Source organism: Loxodonta africana, chromosome 2 (genome assembly GCF_030014295.1).
Source record: "Loxodonta africana isolate mLoxAfr1 chromosome 2, mLoxAfr1.hap2, whole genome shotgun sequence".
NCBI classification, from domain to species: domain Eukaryota; kingdom Metazoa; phylum Chordata; class Mammalia; order Proboscidea; family Elephantidae; genus Loxodonta; species Loxodonta africana.
The window spans coordinates 99,508,866-99,531,141 of NC_087343.1; the positions used below are offsets into that span (position 1 = coordinate 99,508,866).

The 22,276-nt window shown below is 40.2% G+C and overlaps 1 pseudogene; it reads right to left on the reverse strand.

Moving 5' to 3' along the window:
* Window positions 1–5,238: 5,238 nt before the first annotated feature.
* Window positions 5,239–6,789, reverse strand: LOC135230427 (L-lactate dehydrogenase B chain-like; annotated as a pseudogene).
* Between the last annotated feature and the right edge of the window lie 15,487 nt (window positions 6,790–22,276).

The following is a 22,276-nucleotide window of genomic DNA, read 5'->3' on the forward strand; positions in this document are numbered from 1 at the left end:
ATAAGCCATGAGTTTATTATCATTTAATAACATTCTCTCAACCTAAATCCAATGTTGTTGAATCCAGAGTAGCTTACATTTCTGTAATTCTATTTTCAACTGGTTGATGTCAAGGTGATTCTGATCACAGTGACCCTTTAGGACAGAGTCGAACTGCCCCCTAGGATTTCTAATTCTGTGCTCTTTATAGCCCACCACTCATCTGTCAGTTTGTCCTACTGTGATAGCTTGCATGATACTCACGCAGAACCTGTTCATAGGCCAAGAGGCAGTTGTTCCAACAGAACAAGGGGATACTGAGTGGTTTAAAATCAGGAAAGGTGTGCGTCAGGGCTGTATCCTTTCACCATTCTTATTCAATCTGTGTGTTGAACAAATAATCTGAGAAGCTGAACTATATGAAGAAGAATTCAGCATCAGGATTGGAGGAAGACTCATTAACAACCTTTAACATGTAGATGATACAACCTTACTTGCTGAAAGCCAAGAGGATTTGAAGCACTTACTAATGGAGATCAAAGAACACAGCCTTCAGTATGGGTTACACCTCCACAAAGAAAACAAAAGAAACATAAAGAAAACAAAAATCTTCACAAGTGGACCAATAAGCAACATCCTGAGCAATAGGGGCAATGTCGAAGTTGTCAAGGATTTCATTTTTCTTGAATATACCATGAACTTTCAGAACAAAAAAATCTGCCACGGTTTAAGTACTGCCAGAACGCTCCTTAGAAGCCAGAATGGTGGGACTTCTCACATACTTTGGACATATTATCAGTAGTGTCCAGTGATTGGAAAAGGACATCATGCTTGATAAAGTAGAGGGTCTGAGAAAAAGAGAAAGACCTTCAATGAGATGGATTGACACAGTGGCTACCACAATGGACCCAAACGTAGCAAGGATTGTGAGGATGGCACAGGATGGGGTAGTGTTTCGTTCTGTTGTGTATAAGGTCTCTACGAATCAGAACCAAGTCGACACCACCTAACAGCAACACCAACAGCATTTACAGAAGCAAACTGCCATGTCTTTCTTCAGTGGAGCAGCTGATGGGTTTGGACCACTGACATTTCAATTAGCAGCCAAGAGCTTAATCATTGTGACACCAAACCAAAAACAAACAAAACCCATTTCCACTGAGTCAATTCTGACTCATAGCAACCCTACAGGACACAGTAGAACTTCTCCCAGAGGATTTCCAAGGAGTGGCTGGTGAATTTGAACTGCCAATCTTTTGGTTAGCAGCCATAGCTCTGCTCCTTATTTCTACCTTTACCACTTAAAATTTTTTCTTTCCTTAGTGTCTTGTTCTAAGTGTTATCTACAATAGCAGAGTCTTCTAATAATATTTGGCATAGTGCTCAAGATCATAGACTGTGGAGCCAGAAAGCCTACTTGCTAATGCTAACTCTACCATTTACTGGGTACATAACTTTGGGTACTTTGTTTAACATCTCCCTTCCTCAGTTTTATTATATGTAAAATAGGAATAATAATACCAAAGCAGTAGTACCATTGAGAGGCCTGAACAAGTTAATATATGTAAAGCCCTTAGAATAGTGCCTGGCAAGTGGTTAGCATCATACACTTGCAAGTTAGTTTCTAGCTTGGCACAGTTAATGCACAGTTATTGCTTCTGCTAGAAGCTGTCAGGATACATTCTATAAGCTATACTATTACTTTAAAAACAGCGCACTGCTCTATCATCCCAGAAGAATTTATTCAATTATGCCAGATAAATGTCTAAATATACTTACTCATCAAACCAAACATGAATTTACCCTGTAAATTGAAGAGGCACAGTGGAAACAACCATTTTATTTTTTTAGCAGAAAATTATTTAAATTTTAGTAACTTAATGTAGAGTTAAAATAGTTTATAAAAGTATTTTGGAGAGTCTGATGTTGATCAAGTTATAATTAATATGAGAGCAAAATAAAATTGCAATTTAATGAATTATTGATTCATTCAATAAGCATTTATCATGGCTGCTAATCAAAAGGTCGGCAGTTTGAATACACCAGCCGTGCCTTGGAAACTCTACGGAGTAGTTCTACTCTGTCATATAGGGTCACCATGAGTTGGAATCGACTCAACAGCAACAGATTTGTTTTTTTTGTTTGTTTGTTTGTTTTTTGTTTTGCCCTGTGCAGAGGGTTGAAGAAGACACAAAGAAAAATAAGACCAGTTTCCAGCACTTTTGGAGTTAAAAGCCAGTGAAGAGAAGTCAGATAAATAAATAATTTTAAATCGTGGTACTGAACACAGTGATAGAGCCAAGTGTGATATGGGAATATATGGAAGAAAGTGATTGGTATATGTGGGCATTTAGTGATGGTTTTTGGCTGGCTATCGTTGGTGGAATTCTCACCTCCCATAGAAGTTTTTTCTTCTTTCATGTCAGAGACCCGGTTTGATTCCCAGCCAATGCGCGTCCTGCACAGCCAAACCCCAACTGTCAGCAGAGGCTTGTATGTTGCTATGATGCTTGTCTTAGTAATCTAGAGCAGCTATAGCAAAATGCCACATACGGGTGGCTTTAAGAAACAAAAATTTATTTTCTCACAGTTTAGAAGGCTAGAAGTTCGAATTCAGGGTGCCAGCTCCGGGGGCAGGCTTTCTCTCTCCATCAGCTCTGGAAGAAGGTCCTTGTCTCTTTTCATTAGCAGCCATAGCTCTGCTCCTTAATTCAATTTTTACAACTTAAATTTTTTTCTTCCTCAAGGTCGTGTTCTCAATGTTACCTACAATAGCAAAGTCTTGGAATAGCATTTGGCATACTGCTCAAGATCATAGTCTGTGGAGCCTATGGGTGATCTTCACATGGCTTGGCATCTCTCTTCCATCTCTGTTCTGCTCCCTTGCTTAGTCTCTTTTATTTCTCAAATGAGATTGACTCAAGATATAACCTACATTAATCCTGCCTCATTAATATAAAGACAATCCATTCCCTAGTGTGATCATAAACACAGGAAGAGAGATTAGGATTTACAACACATATTTTGGGGGGACACAATTCAATCCATAACATTCCACCCTTTGCCCCTCAAAATTCATGTTCTGGCCGTATACAATACACATTTACCCCACCACATCATCCCAAAATCTTAAATCAACTCCAAGTCCCAAATCTCACCTTCAGAATCATATAAATTAAATATTGGTGAGACTTTAGGTGTATTTTATCCTGGGGCAAAATTCCTCTTCATCTGTGGACCCATAAAATCTAGACTACAAGTTATCTGTTTCCAAAGTGCAATGGTGGAATGGAAACAAGGTAGACATTTCCATTACGAATGGGAAAAATTGGAGGCAAAGAGAGGATAACCAGCACCAAGCAAGTCCAACACCCAGCAGTACACATTACATTATCCCTCAAGGCTTGAAGATACTCCTCTGTTCTTTGAGACTATCTGGGCAATTGCCCTGCCCTTCAGACCCTGGGTGTTTCCACACATTTTGGATTCTGGAAGGAGACCAATAAGCCCTGGTCTTCAGCTCTACCTTCCAGGCCCTCTGGGACAGCTACTCAGATCCCTTTGTTTGGGGCAGCCCCATTCTCCTAGTCCACCTGAGTGGTGACCCCACCCACTCAGCCCCAGAAGGCCCCATTCTTATGCCACTTGAACGTGGCATCCCTGCCTCCTTAGCCTTGCACAGCACAATCCGCCTGGCACACCTTAATGGCAGTCCCACATTTCAAAACTGAGTTGGTGAAGATTCAACTCTTCAAAACCTAAGATGCTGTGGCCCCACCCTTTGAGATCCAGGAGACCTCAGCCTCACACTTTGAAATGGAGAAGGCCCTGCTTCCCATGCTCCTTTGAACACTTGTGCTCATCTCCAAGCTGCTCCAGGGATGGTCCTTTTCTTTTCTTTGAGGACAACATATATAATTCCTTTGGCTGGTTTCCTGCCTGTAGAATTCTAAGAGGCAGACAGTGTTCTTTCCTTTCATTCTTTCTCTGTCCCCTTTGGTCTGAGATGATATACTTTCTGCTGTGGCAGTTGATTAGATCCATCAGTCACAAACTTAATGTCTTTAACAAAACATTGGATAGCCACATCCTTGGTAAACATTCTAGGACATGTGTCCTTAGTTTGCACAACAGAATTTCCCAAATCTTTAAGTTCTGTTTTCATTTTGCACACTTCATTTTTTATTTCATCTCTTTCCTCTTATATTTTACAATAGGCATCAAGGAGAAACCACACAGCCTCTTTAAGATCTTACTTAGAAATCTCATCAGCCAGATATCCAAGTTCATCACTTACAAGTCCTACCCTCCGCCAAGCATTTGAATGTAAATCAGACAAATTCTTTGCCTCTGCATAAAAAGCATTGCCCTTCTTCCATTGTTCAATCACATTGTCATCATTTTCTTCTAAAGTCTCACTGGAACCACATTTCTAGCACCATTTTGTTCCTGGTGCCATATGCATTCTCTAAGAGTAAAGAGACTTTTTCTACAGCTCTCCTGACTTCCTTCTGAGCCCTCAACAGAATTGCCTTTGATGTTCATAATTCTACCAACAGCCTCTTCAGGGTGATATGCACATTTACTATTAGGCACTTTAAAACTCTTTAAGCCTACTTCCATGAACCACTTCCAAAACCACTTCAACATTGTGGGCATTTGTTAGAGCAGCACCGCCACTTCTCAGTATCAAATTCTGTCTTAGTTATCTAGTGCTGCTATAACAGAAATGCCACAAATGGGTGGCTTTAAGAAACAGAAATGTATTTTCTCACAGTTTAGGAGTTTAGAAGTCTGAATTCAGGGCTCCAGCTCTAAGGGAAGGTTTTCTATCCCCTCTTCCCCTCGACTCTCGGCTCTGGAGAAAGGTCTTCGTCTCTTTCAGCTTCTGCTCTGGGTAGTCTTCATGTGGCTTGGTATCTCCCTTCCCCCATCCCTGCTCTGCTCTTTTGTTTAATCTCTTTTATATCTCAAAAGAGTTTGACTCAGGATACACCCTACACTAATTCTGCCTCATTAACCTAACAAGATAATCTATTCCCAATTGTGATTATAACCACAGGTACAGAGGTTAGGATTTACAATACCTATTTTTTTTTATTTGGGGGGGACATAATTCAATCCACAGCAATGCTGAACAGATTTCAGCATAGCTTCCAGACTGAAGTAGACTAAGTAAGGCCTGGTAATCTACTTTGAAAATCATCCAATGAAAACCCAATGTATCACAATGGTATGATCTGTAACCAATCATGAAGATGATGCAGGACCGGGTGGCATTTTGTTCCATTGTAAATGGAGTCACCATGAGTTAGGAATGACTCAATGGCAACTAACAACAACAACAACAACATTAGAAGGCAAACATTTCTCCCTTCCCTTAAGCTAGATCTCTGGAAAATAAGGAGACTAGAACTTACGGCATCAATATTTGCCCTTGGTCTCATGATTAAACATCTTTTAATTCAACCCATGGAAAAAAAATATAATAATAAGTGTGTAGGATTGACCCCAAATCACAAAGTATTCAAAGTCTTCAAATTTAATAGGAAAACATTTACCGTATCAAGGGGTATCAGTCATACCATATTAATTCAGCATCATACCTAATATTCAAAATATTAGAAGGTATGTTCTAAAGATTTACCTATATATCCTAGGTAGACCTTTAGCAGAAGCATTTCTCCATGATTCTTCTGTTATCCCTAGGCTAATGTCAGGGCACCCACATGGTAATTTATGCCACAGAAATACAGATACTCAGATGTGGACATAGATCATTCATGAGAATTTTTCTCGAAAAATATAAGTAATGATCATTCAAGCCACTTTACTCAGCCATTCACATCCTCCTCATCAAGCCCAAAATCAAGAAGCAATTGTTCCATTTCTTCATCATTGAGCTCAGATATCACAGTCGTGTAGATCTTTCTGGATGCCAAGTTATATCTACACTCAGGTTCCTGCTGATTTTTTAAAAATGAGCATTTGGAACACAAGAAATGGTAAGAATAATTTATTCACACTGCCGTACCCCTTTCATTACTGTTGACGCTAGATAAATCCAGGATATTATTTTAAACATGGATTCAGTTAGATGAGCCAAGCTTACATCCATAACAAAATTTACAGATTCTTTCAATTTTATCACTTCATAAGCACTTCCATCCACCGAATTAAACCCTTCCAATTCTCTTTGTCAATGTCAGTTCCCATTTGTGAATTCAGTTCTTGTGGCAACACCCCTCCCCTGCCCCTGCCACATTCACTTTACTCCACATAGCCACACTTGAGTCACCATAGTCTCTCCAAAGCCATCCACGGAGCAGCTGGGATGAATGCCAAGATTTTCAGCCAAAAAATGGCCCAATCCAGCAGAATCTAGATTGCACCCACTTCTAGTCACAAAGAGCTTGGGTTGTTCACAGAGTTTCAGATAATATATATATAAGATTATCCACTAGGTTGAAAACCGTAATTTTGATACAATCTGGACTGTACTATGCAATCTTAAAAATAGTGAATTTGAAGGTAATAATGTTTTAGAGGGCAGATTGAGGTAACTCTTTCTCTCTTCCTAACAGAGTCCTGTGATTACCACCATAATCTTAGAATTGGCTTTGGCAGAGTAATCTTTTCTGCCACAATTTGAGGTGTCTAAAGAAAAAAGCTCCCATTCTGCGGATTCATTATTTCTCCTTGAAGTTTAACTTCCAAAACAATAGCAAGAGCAAGTTCACTAGCAAAACTCTTTCCCAGAATGATGATAGCCCAAGCCATACCAAGTCTGCATACAGCTGCAGAAGTCATGCTAAGTACAAAGTGTTTTAAATTGGTTCTTGTAGAAAGCAAAGCATAGGGCAAGGATTAAGAGCCAAAACTTTTGGGGGAGATCCTAGCCCTCTTGGTAAGAGGGAGATAAAAAAGAGAAGGGAGGCAAAGGAAGATGAAACCAATGTGCTGTGATGTATTACCACACTAAACCAAAAACCAAACTGGTTGCCGTTGAGTTGATTCCGACTCATAGAGAACCTATAGGACAGAATAGAACCAACTGCCTGATAGGGTTTCCAAGAAACAGCTGGTGGATTACAACTGCCGACTTTTTGGTTAGCAGCCAAACACTTAACTACTGCAGCACCAGGGCCTCATTACCACACTAAAACAACAATAAAAAACTTTGTCCTTGAATCTGACTCATAATGACCCTATAGGATAGAGCAGAACTGCCCCCATAGAGTTTCCAAGGAGCACCTGCTGGTTAGCAGCCGTAGCTGTTAACCACTACCCCACCAGGGTTTCCGCCCCCATACTCCCAAACCCAGTGCCATTGGAGTCTAGTTACTGCTTAATAATGAACCACAAAGGGATGTGGTGTGCTAGTCCCTGTGTTACTTGGCGTATAGGCTTTGTAAGAAGGAAGCAAGCCTCATGTGAGTCCATGGGAAAAAGAAAGGAAAAAGGGCCTTCTCTTTATACCTGTACTGCCTTCAGAATAATTCCTATAGGAGATGATAGTCAGGTCCTATGACCCTCAAATTCCAGGGGTACTTGTAAAACTTTCCAAACACCTCTCTCCAAGACAACCATTTTCACTTGATAGGGGATAAGGAAAAATACCAGAAGGAGGTAGGGGAAGTTGGTGGAAGTTAATGGTCATTTCAACTTCTTTTTTATAACCTAGAGGTGAGTGATAAGTTAAAGCTTGCAGAACCACTTTTATAAACTCTTAGCATATCCAGAGAGGTGGTCCAGCAACTTGCTTTGGGATATCAGGGTTTTCTATGTATATTGAATTGAAACTTCTGCCTAAAGTCTAAGAGGAAGAGTTGTCTTTAGCATCATCTTAGATACATGCGTAATATTTATTTATATTACATGGTACATGCATAATATTTATTTATATTACATGGTACTCCTAAACATCTACATTTACATATGCCTGTATTCAGAGTCTGGTGTGTCCATTTTTCATAACATAGAGATAGATACAATCAGAAAAGAAGAGGAAGAGCTCAGGAGAGAAAACAGCTATTTAAATCCATACAGATTCGGGACAACATTAATCTTCAACAGATGCTAACTTAGTTAATATCTTTTACAAATACTAATTGTGAGGCTCTGAAAACTTACCCCTAACATCTCTACCTGTAGCCACTAACTCTCACTTTTCATTTAGGACCTAACTGCACACCTTGAAACCCCCATTAGCCTCTTCTGCTGGTCTTAGCTCTGATGATAGGCAAAGCCACTTTGTAAGGGTATTTCTTTAGATGCTGATCCAAAGCTTTGAAACTGGTCTGAGAAACCCTGAGGACGCAGCATCTACTAAAAATTTCCCTCAAGCTCAGGGTAAATCCAGTTCAAATATCTGATCTTTAAAAGTTCATGCATCAAGAGAAGTGTCTCCATGAGGGTCTAATGCCTATAAGAAAATACCAGTCCAGGGACATTCTGAAGGTTTGTATCTGACCTTTCTTTGGTTTTAATCACTGAAGTTCCCGACAGCTTAATAAGTTGAAGGTGCTGGGTCACAGTCTAACTTAATAAGGCCCACAGCAGAGGCTTGGTCCCCTCTGATTGCTCCCATAAGTCTTAGCACATCTGGTATACTGTCCTTGGGTGAGAAATGTTTTCCATAACTTCCCTCTTGTTCACCACCCTGCATATAAATTGTTTTTATTAACCCAAGAATGATACAGCACTGTATATTTGTGTGAGCTTTTGCCATTTCCAGCTTTACCCTATGAGAGAGTTGATTGTTTCTTCCAAAATGGAATTAAACATTGTTTATCACCAAAGTCTTGTTTTTTATTTTTCTACCCTCATTTAATATGGGTTAAAGTAACCTTCAGTTTGACATGAGATTACAGAACTAAACATTGTAACAAGACTCTTTGAGACAATTTACAATATGCCCTAGTTGTGGGAAGAAAAGAGCCAGATAAAAACAATAGATCACTTTTAAAGATTTCACATAGAACAACATATCCAGATGTAAATATCTAGGGGGGCTCAATTGTATATGGAAGTGTATATATTTGGCTGATTGACACATTCCTTTGTCCAGAATGATAAACAAATTGATAGACAATTTACTCTGTTTTATTTCAAAAGATTTTCCAAATCTAATGAAAGTCATATTTCTGCTCTCTTTGCAATTTTCCATATGGATAATAGCGGCCTGGAAGTTGATCCAGATGGATGAAACTAGACTTTTATAGCATGGCGTTACATCTGCCTCCTGTACGTTAACCTTCGTCATGGAGAATGCATCTCAGGGCCACCACAGTGAAGAAAAGAAAATTGAGCATCTTTATAAAGAAAATTGGCCAAAAGACAACATGATTATCTTTTTATTAAGACTTTCTGCAAGTGTAAGCAGTTTGGTTTTCTTCTTAAAAACCAAAATATTTGCACACTGAAGTCATCTGCCATCCCATTGTTGACAATCTTTAGAATGAAAACAATGCTTGAACTCCCCTAATTTAATGTTGTGTGATCTAATCGGTATTGTTCATACAATATTACACCAAAAATGAAAAGAGGAAGTTAGTTAGATAGTGTTAGGCAGAGAAAAGCTAGTCATTCTATATTAGAGGCAAGATACAGATCAGCTCTGGTCACGATTAGATCAGATCCATGCTAGAACAGTTAGACTTCCTAAGTCGACAGCAGTTTTGGAAAGAATAGATGTGCTATTTTTGTTTGCATGCTGACATGCTGAATACAAAGCTGCCTAAGTTTTACCCTATGTCATATTATACGTCACTATATTAAGTCACTAGGTTTACTAGCTTTCCTTACTATTTAGGTAAAATCTCTGTATGAAACAACGGTTCATCGTATCACTTCAAAATTAGCTGGACTAAACTATTACTCTTTTGTGTTCTCTATTCCCTCAATGACCTAAAGGCTTTGTTTGTTTTGTTTTGCTTTGTTTGCCTTTACTACTCAGGTACTCTTTCAGAATTTTCTTCAACTTCCCATCATACAATTTACTTGTAAAGGAAGGCCCATGTGACTCCAACTCAAGATGCTTCTATTAAGGTTTTAAATAGCTTTATCCACTCCCAGGAATCGAGCTGCCAGATACTTCTGCATGGAGGAATCACCCATATCTACCTGTTGTTCCTCACTTCTTCCTGCTCACTAGAATGCTTCTGTCTCAGTGACATCTCTCACCAGATACTACTAGAGTGTACCCTCTTGTAAGTCTTTCCTGTGCTCAGTAAGATCCTCTTCTCCATCAGATTGACATTATTATTATTATAAATCATCACAACTGGACCACTAAACAACATCATGATAAAGAGAGAAAAGATTGAGGTTGTCAAGGATTTCCTTTTACTTGGATCCACAATCAACACCCATGGAAGCAGCAATCAAGAAATCAAAAGACGCACTGCAATTGCATTGGGCAAATCAGCTGCAAAAGACCTCTTTAAAGTGTTGAAAAGCGAAGATGTCAACTTGAGGAATAAGGTGCGCCTGACCCAAGCCATGATATTTTCAATCACCTCATATTCATGTAAAAGCTGGACAATAAATAAGGAAGACTGAAGAAGAATTTATGCCTTTGAGTTGTGGTGTTGGCAAAGAATATTGAATACACACCACGGACTGCCAAAAGAATGAACAAATCTGTCTTGGAAGAAGTACTACCAGAATGTTCCTTAGAAATAAAGATGGAGAGACTTTGTCTCACATACTTTGGACATGTTATCAGGAGGGATCAGTACCTGGAGAAGGACATCATGCTTGGTAAAGTAGAGGGTCAACGAAAAAGAGGAAGACCCTCAATGAGATGGATTGACACAATGGCTGCAACAATGGACTCAAACATAGCAACTATTGTGATGACGGCGCAGGACGGGGCAGGGTTTCGTCCTGTTGTACACAGGGTCGATATGAGTTAGAACTGACTTGAGGCACCTGACAACCGCATATCAATAAACCACTTACATACCTGATGGTTGCACCCCATAACTTGTGAAACTGTCTTTTTTCAGACTCTCAGGATGCTTCTCCTGGCTGTTCACAGACTCCTGTTTTTCTCATTTGCAATCATAATTGGATAATGGCATAGTCTGAAAGAGGCTCAGAGGTTTTCTACTCCATCTCTCACATTTACCACTCAGAAAAATGCTCAAGATGGCAGAGACAGGACTAAAACACCTATCACTAAATCTTCAGTACGCAGCTCTCCCATACACAGCTCTTCCTGCAACAGCTTGAACTCACGTTCCATAAGAGCTGATGCAAATTAGTCCTTCAGTTTTAAAAATATTGCTGTCCTATACACTGTTCAGGTCTCCTGGGAGATTCCAAGCCAGGTAGACATTTACATTCTGGTCGACCCTGCTTAGCATTCACTTGCCCTCCTCCTTCACCACATTATCCCTCCTTATTTTTTCAGTCAATTTTGCTCACTTTTACTACATTTCTTGTGTCTGCTTTTGCCTAAAAGCCATGCCTCTAAGCATCCTCTTCCAATCTACTACATCTCCCTACACTTAAAAGTCTTTTAAAAGTCCACTTCCCTTGATGTCTTAGAACGGTTAACTTTAACAATAAGTGTTTATGTCATCATGCATCTGATGATAAAAAACTACAAATAGTTTTTAGCACATTCTATAAGTCAGTCACTATGGAGAGGGGCAGTTCTACTATGTCCTATAGGGTTGCTATGAGTCAGAATCAACTCGACGGCAGTGGGTTTTGGTGGGTTTTGGAGGCATTGAGGGTGTGTGTCAGGCACCTCCTGCACATTATTTCACATCTTCTCTGCTTCACCTGTCTCTTGACTCACTGACCATTATAGACCTGGCTGTGAATGAGCTCTGACCCACTTCATGCATGTACACTCTGACAGCTCTTTATGTCCACACCATCACTTCCCATTCAATTTATATACAGCCTCATGTGCAGATTTTCCTACAACTAACTTTTTTTTTTAACTGACATAGACATTTAGATCTTTTCACATATATTGTGGTAGCATTGTATTTCCATGTAGAATTTGTCTCAATAACAGATTTAAGGGACATCCTGCCAGTGAGCAGAGAATAGAGCAGTAGGCTTGGTCATTCACTTAACATGAAGGGAGAAGAGGTGTGAGGTGTGGTTATACATGGACTCACGGTTGGTGGGAAATACCTTTGCTGTGTGGGCACGGACAACTAGAAGACTGAAGATAAAGACGTCTTGAATGGAGATATATAGATGGACTTTTGGGGGTGGGTATAAAGCATGCAGATCTTTATGTTTCCTGCTAATGCTCACCAAAAAGTGTCTACCACAGAGTAAGCTGTCAATAACAAGATGGGTTATATGACTTGTCTTCTAGGTATCAGCCAGCTTCTTTTCTTGACTACCCCAGTACCTAAAAGTGCTTGGATAATGAGACATGAAGACTGTGGCCATGGTGCAAGGGATAGAGTCTACGCATGAGCCCCTTCTCATCAAGGCTAATCTAGTTACTATCACTGCTTAATGCCCATCCTGCCATCAGCAGAGATTGGACCTGAGACAGTGGTAGTGTAATATTCCTTGAAGATACAGCCACCTGGTGACAGGTAGAAAGGACCTCATTCTTCCCCAGGGGTAAGCAATTATTGCTTACCAGTATCTATGCCTACTCTGATAAAAGATTGCCTTTCCTGCCCACAGTGCCTCTGCTAGAGTTTACAGAATGCCTCCTATGACAATGTGAAATCTCATACAACATTGCCTTCAGGCAAAGAAATCCATTTTATGGTAAAGGAGGTGTGACCAAAGAAATCAATATAATAGAATAATGGAATAACCCATTAAATACTGAGCTCAGATACAAGCTTGGAGACAACACTGCAGCATTGGGATGCTGCCCTCCAGGATGCAATATGTATACTGAACCAACGGCTAGAATATGGGGTAGAATAACTGGGTCAAAAAAACAAAAGCTACAAAATCCTCTCAGAATTTGTATTTCCCATTCCCCACGAATAAGCTTTGCCATGTTAACAGTCCTACTTCTCAAAGGAGGATTGTTACCTGAGGGAACAGAGTTAGGTTTCCACTGAACTTGAAGTTACACTACTACCTGGCTAAGTTGGGCTCTTCGTGACAGTGAAGTAACAGGCAGAAAGAGGTGTTAGCCTACCGATGGTAATAATTGATGCTTATTCCTATAAGAGGCTATGACTGATGCTATGCATTGGAGACAGGGAGAAATATATCTGGAACTACGGTGCTACCTACATTGTCTGTGGTTCTTCCATGTCTGGCAATACCTGACAAGGGCAAGGCAGATCAGAACTCAGACCGCCTTGTAGATGAAGACCTCAAGGCCAACTCCGAGTAGCAAAAATATTGGCCTGTTGTTGTTGTTAGGTGCCATCTAGTCAGTTCCAACTCATAGTAACCCTACACACAACAGAACGAAACATTGCCCAGTCCTGTTCCATCCTTACAATCATTTCTATGCTTGAACTCATTGTTGCAGCCACTGTGTCAGTCCATCTGGTTGAGGGTCTTTCTCTTTTCTGCTGACCCTGTACTTTGCCAAGCATGATGTACTTCTCCAGGGACTTATCCCTCCTAACAGCATGTCCAAAGTATGTAAGACGCAGTCTTGCCATCCTTGCTTCTAAGGAGCATTCTGGTTGCTTCTATGGAGCAATACTGGCCTAGGGTGAGGAAAATCATGACTAGGTGGCCAAAGAGGGAGATGATAAATATCAATCATTACTTCAGGACTGACTGCAGGAGCATGGACTGTAGCTGGTTTCACTCCCTCTCATCTTAAGTCATTTCAGAGGCAATGGCTGACCATCATCATAAAACAAAAAATACCTCTGTCTCAGGGAAGAAGTAAAGTCACCTTAATCTCACCAAAATGGAGACCCTATATTGTAATATGGGAGCTGAATATAATTGAGGCCTTGAGTATATTTGAGGAGACGAAGAGTAGACAATATCTTATGCACCACTTCAGATCCTCTCAAGCTGTCTCTTGCTGCAACCTCCACTGAGGCAAGCAACTTTGCATGTGCTCTGACTGACTTCCTACAGAAGCAGTGTGATAATGCTTTATGCCTTTTCTGGGAGTCTCTCACCTCCCACTCTAGGGATTCTATGTTGGGGCTGAGGAAAGGAATACTGTGGGATTCCACTCCATGTCCACACATGACTAAGCTGGAAGTGCCAAAGAAATTAACACTACATGGAGTGAATTTTTGTCCACTGGGATATGACAGTGGATAAATTCTTTCTCCTTTTATTGTCCGTTATGCTAATAAGAGGCATAGTTTGTACAATTTCTCAGAGGATAATCCCATGAAATTTTAGTTTTTGGTCACACTGAAGGGTGGCTGGCTTGATAACATATGCAATTATTGGCTCTCTCCTTCTTCCCTGCTTAATTTGCCTTGTCCATGGCTCTTGCTCCCGAATCTCCACACCTTAAGAACATGGTAATGTATAAAGATATGTTTCAGTCTCAGCTTTGTGGAGGACCAAGATTCAGACAAGACACATGAGCAAACAAAGAAAAATGGATCCTTTCCTTATTTTACAGCCTAGTGGGGGATATTGAAAAGTAAATAATACGAGAAGCTAGACTATATGAAGAAGAATGGGGCATCGGGATTGGAGGAAGACTCCTTAACAACCTGTGTTATACACATGACACAACCTAGGTTGCTGAAAGTGAAGAGGACTTGAAGCACTTAATAATGAAGATCAAAGACCACAGCCTTCAGTATGGATTGCACCTCAACACAAAGAAAACAAAAATCCTCACAACTGGACCAATGAGCAACATCATAATAAAAGGAGAAAATATTGAAGTTGTCAAAGATCTCATTTTACTTGGAACCACAATCAACAGCCACAGAAGCAGCAGTCAAGAAATCAAAAGACGCATTGCATTGGCTAAATCTGCTGCCAAAGACCTTTTTGAAGTGTTGAAGAGCAAAGATGTCACCTTGAAGACTAAGGTGCACCTGACCCAAGCCATGATATATTTTTTTTATATAATTTTTATTGTGCTTTAAGTGAAAGTTTACAAATCAAGTCAGTCTCTCACACAAAAACCCATATACGCCTTGCTAAAAAAACCTAGTGCCGTCGAGTCTATTTCTACTCATACACCTTGCTACACACTCCCAATTACTCTCCTCATAATGAGACAGCCCACTCCCTCCCTCCTCTCTCTCTTTTCATGTCCATTTCACCAGCTTCTAATCACCCCCCCCCATCTCCCTTCCAGGCAGGAGATGCCAACATAGTCTCAAGTGTCCACCTGATCTAAGAAGCTCACTCCTCACCAGCATCTCTCTCCAACCCATTGTCCAGTCCAAACCATGTCTGTCTGACGAGTTGGCTCCGGGAATAGCTCCTATCCTGGGCCAACAGAAGGTCTGGGGGCCATGACCACCAGGGTCATTCTAGTCTCAGTCAAACCATTAAGTCTGGTCTTTTTATGAGAATTTGGGGTCTGCATCCCACTGTTCTCCTGCCCCCTCAGGGGTTCTCTGTTGTGTTCCCTGTCAGGGCAGTCATCAGTTGGAGCCGGGCATCATCTAGTTCTTCTGGTCTCAGGATGACGTAGTCTCTGGTTTATGTGCCCCTTTCTGTCTCTTGGGCTCGTAATCGCCTTGTGTCCTTGGTATTCTTCATTCTCCTTTGATCTCGGTGGGTTGAGACCAATTGAGGCATCTTAGATGGCTGCTTGCTAGTGTTTAAGACCCCAGATGCCACTCCTCAAAGTGGGATGCAGATTGTTTTCTTAGTAGATTTTATTATGCCAATTGACTTAGATGTCCCCTGAAACCATGGTCCCCAGACCCCTGCCCCTGCTACACTGGCCTTTGAAGCATTCAGTTTATTCAGGAAACTTCTTTGCTTTTGGTTTAGTCCAATTGTGCTGACCTCCCCTGTATTGTGTGCTGTCTTTCCCTTCACCTAAAGTAGTTCTTATCTACTGTCTAATTTAATTAGTGAATGTCTCTCTCCCACCCTTCCTCGCTCCCCCCTCTCGTAACCACAAAAGAATGTTTTCTTCTCAGTTTAAAATATTTCTCAAGTTCTTATAATAGTGGTCTTATACAATATTTGTCCTTTTGCAACTGACTAATTTCATTCAGTATAATGCCTTCCAGGTTCCTCCATGTTATGAAACGTTTCACAGATTCTTCACTGTTCTTTATCGATGCGTAGTATTCCATTGTGTGAATATACTACAATTTATTTATCCATTCATCGGTTGATAGGCACCTTGGTTGCTTCCATGTTTTTGCTATTGTAAACAGTGCTGCAGTAAACATGTGTGTGCATATATCTGTTCATGTAAAGGCTCTTATTTCTCTAGGATATATTCCAAGGAGTGGGATTGCTGGATCGTATGGTAGTTCTATTTCTAGCTTTTTAAGGAAGTGCCAAATCAATTTCCAAAGTGGTTATACCATTTTACATTCCCATCAGCAGTGTATAAGTGTTCCAATCTCTCCACAGCCTCTCCAACATTTATTATTTTGTGTTTTCTGGATTAATGCCAGCCTGGTTGGACGGCTGCTAACCAAAAGGTTGGCAGTTCAAATCCGCCAGGCGCTCCTTGGAAACTCTGTGGGGCAGTTCTATTCTGTCCTATAGGGTCGCTATGAGTCGGAATCAACTCGACGGCACTAGGTTTTTTTTCTGGGTTGTTGGAGTGCGATGAAATCTCATTGTAGTTTTGATTTGCATTTCTCTAATGGCTAATGATCGTGAACATTTCCTCATGTCTCTGTTAGCTACCTGAATGTCTTCTTTAGTGAAGTGTCTATTCATATCTTTTGCCCATTTTTTAACTGGGTTATTTGTCTTTTTGTAGTTGAGTTTTTGCAGTATCATGTAGATTTTAGAGATCAGGCACTGATCAGAAATGTCATAGCTAAAAACTTTTTCCCAATCTGTAGGTAGTCTTTTTACTCTTTTGATGAAGTCTTTGGATGAGCATAGGTGTTTGATTTTTAGGAGCTCCCAGTTATCTACTTTTTCTTCTATATTCTTTATAATGTTTTGTATGCTGTTTATGCCATGTATTAGGGCTCCTAATGTTGTCTCTATTTTTTCTTCCATGATCTTTATCGTTTTAGATTTTATATTTAGATCTTTGATCCATTTTAAATTAGTTTTCATGCATGGAGTGAGGTATGGGTCTTGTTTCTTCTTTTTGCAGATGGATATCCAGTTATGCCAGCACCGTTTGTTAAAAAGACTATCTTTTCCCCATTTAACTGTTTTGGGGCCTTTGTCAAATATCATCTGCTCATATGTGGATGGATTTATGTGTGGATTCTCAATTCTGTTCCATTGGTCCATGTATATGTTGTTGTACCAGTACCAGGCTGTTTTGACTACTGTGGCAGTATAATAGGTTCTAAAATCAGGTAAAGTAAGGCCTCCCACTTTGTTCTTCTTTTTCAGTAATGCCTTATTTATCCGGGGCCTCTTTCCCTTCCATATGAAGTTGGTGATTTGTTTCTCCATCTTATTAAAGAATGTCATTGGGATTTGGATCGGAATTGCACTAAATGTATAGATTGCTTTTGGTGGAATAGACATTTTTACAATGTTAAGTCTTCCTATACATGACCAAGGTATGTTCTTCCACTTATGTAAGTCTCTTTTGTTTTCTTGCAGAACTGTATTGTAGTTTTCTTTGTATTAGTCGTTTACATCTTTGGTAAGATCGATTCCTAATTATTTTATCTTCTTGGGGGCTGCTGTAAATGGCATTGATTTGGTGATTTCCTCTTCAATGTTCTTTTTGTTGGTGTAGAGGAATCCAACTGATTTTTGTATGTTTATCTTGTATCCTGATTCTCTGCTGAACTCTTCTATTAGTTTCAGTAGTTTTCTTGAGGATTCCTTAGAGTTTTCTGTGTATAAGATCATGTCATCTGCAAATAGCAATACTTTTACTTCTTCCTTGCCAATCTGGATACCCTTTATTTCTTTCTCTAGCCTAGTTGCTCTGGCTAGGACTTCCAGCACAATGTTGAATAAGAATGGTGATAAAGGGCATCCTTGCCTGGTTCCTGATCTCAGTGGGAAGGTTTTCAGGCTCTCTCCATTTAGGCTGATGTTGGCTGTTGGCTTTGTATAAATGCCCTTTATTATGTTGAGGAATTTTCCTTCTATTCCTATTTTGCTGAGAGTTTTTATCATGAATGAGTGTTGAACTTTGTCAAATGCCTTTTCTGCATCAATTGATAAAATCATGTGATTCTTGTCTTTAGTTTTATTTATGTGGTGGATTACATTCATTGTTTTTCTAATGTGGAACCATCCCTGCATACCTGGTATGAATCCCACTTGGTCATGGTGAATTATTTTTTGGGTATGTTGTTGAATTCTATTGGCTAGAATTTTGTTGAGGATTTTTGCATCTACATTCATGAGGAATATAGGTCTATAATTTTCTTTTCTTGTGGATTTTCACCTGGTTTTGGTATCAGGGATACTGTGGCTTCGTAGAATGAGTTAGGAAGTATTCCATCTTTTCTATGCTCTGAAATACCTTTAGTAGTAGTGGTGTTAACTCTTCTCTGAAAGTTTGTTAGAACTCTGCAGTGAAGCCCTCTGGACCAGGGTTTTTTTTTGGTTGGGAGTTTTTTGATTACCTTTTCAATCTCTTCTTTTGTTATGGGTCTATTTAGTTGTTCTACCTCTGTTTGTGTTAGTTCAGGTAGGTAGTGTATTTCTAGGAATTCATCCATTTCTTCTAGGTTTTCAAATTTGTTTGAGTATAGTTTTTCATAGTAATCTGATATGATTCGTTTAATTTCACTTGGGTCTGTTGTAATATCACCCGTTTCATTTCTTATTTGGGTTATTTGCTTCCTCTCCTGTTTTTCTTTTGTCAGTTTGGCCAGTGGTTTATCAATTTTGTTGATTTTTTGAAAAAACAGCATTTGGTCTTGTTAATTCTTTCAATTGTTTTTCTGTTTGCTATTTCATTTAGTTCAGCTCTAATTTTTATTATTTTTTTCTTCTGGTGCCTGTGGGTTTCTTTTGTTGCTCTCTTTCTATTTGTTCAAATTGTAGGGATAATTCTTTGATTTTGGCCCTTTCTTCTTTGTGGATGTGTGCATTTATTGATATAAATCAGCCTCTGAGCACCGGTTTTGCTGTGTCCCAAAGGTTCTGATAGGAATTGTTCTCATTCTCATTGGGTTCTATGAATTTCTTTATTCTATCCTTAATGTCTTCTATAATCCAGTCTTTTTTGAGCAGGGTACTGTTCAGTTTCCAAGTCTTCGATTTCTTTTCCCTGCTTTTCCTGTTATTGATTTCCACTTTTATGGCCTTATGGTCAGAGAAGATGCTTTGTAATATTTCAATGTTTTGGACTCTGCTGAGGCTTGCTTATGACCTAATATGTGGTCTATTCTAGAAAATGTTCCATGTGCACTAGAAAAGAAAGTATAGTTGGTTGCTGTTGGGGGAGTGTTCTGTATCTGTATATGTATACAAGGTCAAGTTGGTTGATTGTGGCATTTCAGTGAAGGATAGGACAGAGAAGTTTTGGTTTTTACAAATTCCCTAAACTTGTGTTTATCTGGAAATGTCTTAATTTCACCTTCATTTTTAAGAGACAGTTTTGAGGAATATATGATTCTTGGCAGGCAATTTTTTTCCTTCAATTTTTTAAATATGTCATCCCATTGCCTTCTTGCGTGCATGGTTTTTGCTGAGTAGTCCGAACTTATTGGCTGTCCTTTGTAGGTGACTTTTCCTTTATCCCTCACTGCTCTTATAATTCCCTCTTTATCTTTGGTTTAGATAAGTTTAATTATACTGTGTCTTGGTGACTTTCTTTGAACATCAACCTTATGTGGAGTTCAATGGGCATCTTGGATAGATATCTTCTCATCTTTCTCAATATCATGGAAGTTTTCTGCCAACAAATCTTCAGCAATTTTCTCTGTATTTTCTGTTATCCCTCCCTGTTCTGGCACGCCAATCACTCGTAGGTTATTTCTCTTGATAGAGTCCCACATGATTCTTAAGGTTTCTTCATTTTTTTAAATTCTTTTATCTGATTTTTCTTCAAATATATTAGTGCCAAGTGATTTATCTTCGAGTTCAGAAATTCTAGCTTGTACTTGCTCAGTTTTGCTCCTCTGACTTTCTATTGAGTTGCCTACTTCTGTAATTTTATTGTTAATCTTCTGAATTTCTGATTGCTGTCTGTCTATGGATTTTTCCGGCTTATTAAACTTTTCATTATGTTCTTGAATAACCTTTCTAATTTCTTCAGTTGCTTTATCTGTGTGTTCATTGGCTTTTTCTGTGAATTGCCTCAGTTCCTTCCTGATGTCTTGAAGGGTTCTGTATATTAAACTTTTGTATTCTGCATCTGGTAATTCCAGGAATGCACTTTCATCTAGAAGATCCCTGGATTCTTTGTTTTGAGAGCCTGTTGAGGTGACCATGACCTGTTTCTTTATGTGACTTGATATTGACTGTTGTCTACGAGCCATCTATAAGTTATTGTATTAGTTTATGCTTCCTTACTGTGTCATAGCTGCTTGCTTTGTTTTGTTTTGGTATACCCCTATGGCTTGCTTCAGTGAGCAAGCTTGATTATTTTCACCTTTGGAGCTCTGGTGTCCTGTCCCCAGGTGGCTTGAGCTATTATCAGGTATATCAGTCTAGGAGTCCAGCCAGTTTTCTTGTATGAATTCAGCTCAGGTTTCCAGGTAGCTGATATCAAGTGTGTGGTATAGGCTGTGTCCTACAGTCTTAGAGGGGAAGGTGTGATTGGCATATATACCAGTATCTGATTGCAGCAGGGGTCGTGCTCTGAACAAGGCAGGGGGCTGAGAACTGACCCCCAAGTGTCCCTGAGGAAAATGTGTCTCTGTTCACTAGAGCGTGTTGGTGGGTGGGTTCCGCAGAGAGACCATGGGCACCCAAAGTTTTGGGTTGTAAGGACTGGGAGGTACCAGTTATCTTTGGACCCCTGTTGCGGGTGGCTGGGTGACCTGAGTGGAGGTACGAGTCCTTAGGTCCCTGTTGTGGGTAGGTTGGGGGCCTTGTTTAATAGGCAAAGCAATGTCAAACATCAAATACCCATCTCTCCACCTCACAGCTGAAATGGTTGGAGTTTGCCAGCAAGGGCCTATTTTCTCAAAATAGGCCCACACAGGTCCATGCAGAAGGGAAAGGTGCTCAAGGTCCATGGATGGTTTATGCCTGGACAGGAGCCACTTCTGTCCTGAGCTCCCCCTGTTAATGGAGCTAGCAAATTATCTTTTCCCCCCCAATTGCAAATTTTTTCCTTCCCCAAGGCCGGGAGGATGGCTGTAGGTGCTCACCAGGGTCTATTTCAGGCCCAGGGATTCAGCTTCTGAAGCCAGCTTGCGGGTAAGCGGGCGCAATAAAATATATGCAAGTACTTAGCTTTTGCCGAGAGCGCTGTTCTCCTCAGGTTCCAGAGGTATGAGTAGGCTGTGTAGCTGGCTGCTTCTCCCTGAGGAATGTGCAGCCGAACATTAGCACCAGCCCACCGCTGCCGCCGCCACTCCAGAAATGGTGTCTGAGGGCTCTCCGCGATTCAGGTCCGGTAACTCCTCTCCACTTCTGAATTGTCTCTTCCTCCCCCTTCCCTTCAGTTCATTGCCTAAGCTTACCTTTGATGCTCAGGGCTCCCAGCTTGTCACAAATATACTCATTTCACTTGTTTTTTTGTATCTTTGTTATAAAGAGGGTTTGCCGGAAGTGACTATTCCACCATCTTGGCTCCGCCTCCTCAAGCCATCATATTTTCAATTGCATCATATGCAAGTGAAAGCTGGATAGTGAATAAGGAAGATCAAAGAAGAATTGATGCATTTGAATTGTGGTGTTGGAGAAGAATATTGAATATACCATGGACTGCCAAAAGAATGAACAAATCTGTCTTGGAAGAGGTATAACCAGAATTCTTCTTAGAAGCAAGGATGGCAAGACTGTTTCTTACATACTTTGGACATGTTGTCAGGAAGTATCAGTCCCTGGAGAAGGATATCGTGCTTGGCAGAGTACAGGGTCAGTGGAAAAGAGGAAGACCCTCAACAAGGTGGATTGACACAGTAGCTGCAGCAATGAGCTCAAGCATAACAAAGATTGTAAGGATGGCTCAGGACCAGGCAGTGTTTCGTTCTGTTGTGCATAGGGTCACTGTGAGTTGGAACCAACTCGACAGCACCTAACAATAACAACAAGTACATATGGTAGAATTCATGGAATTGTCTGGCCAGCTTTTCCCCTTTCCTTGGACTTG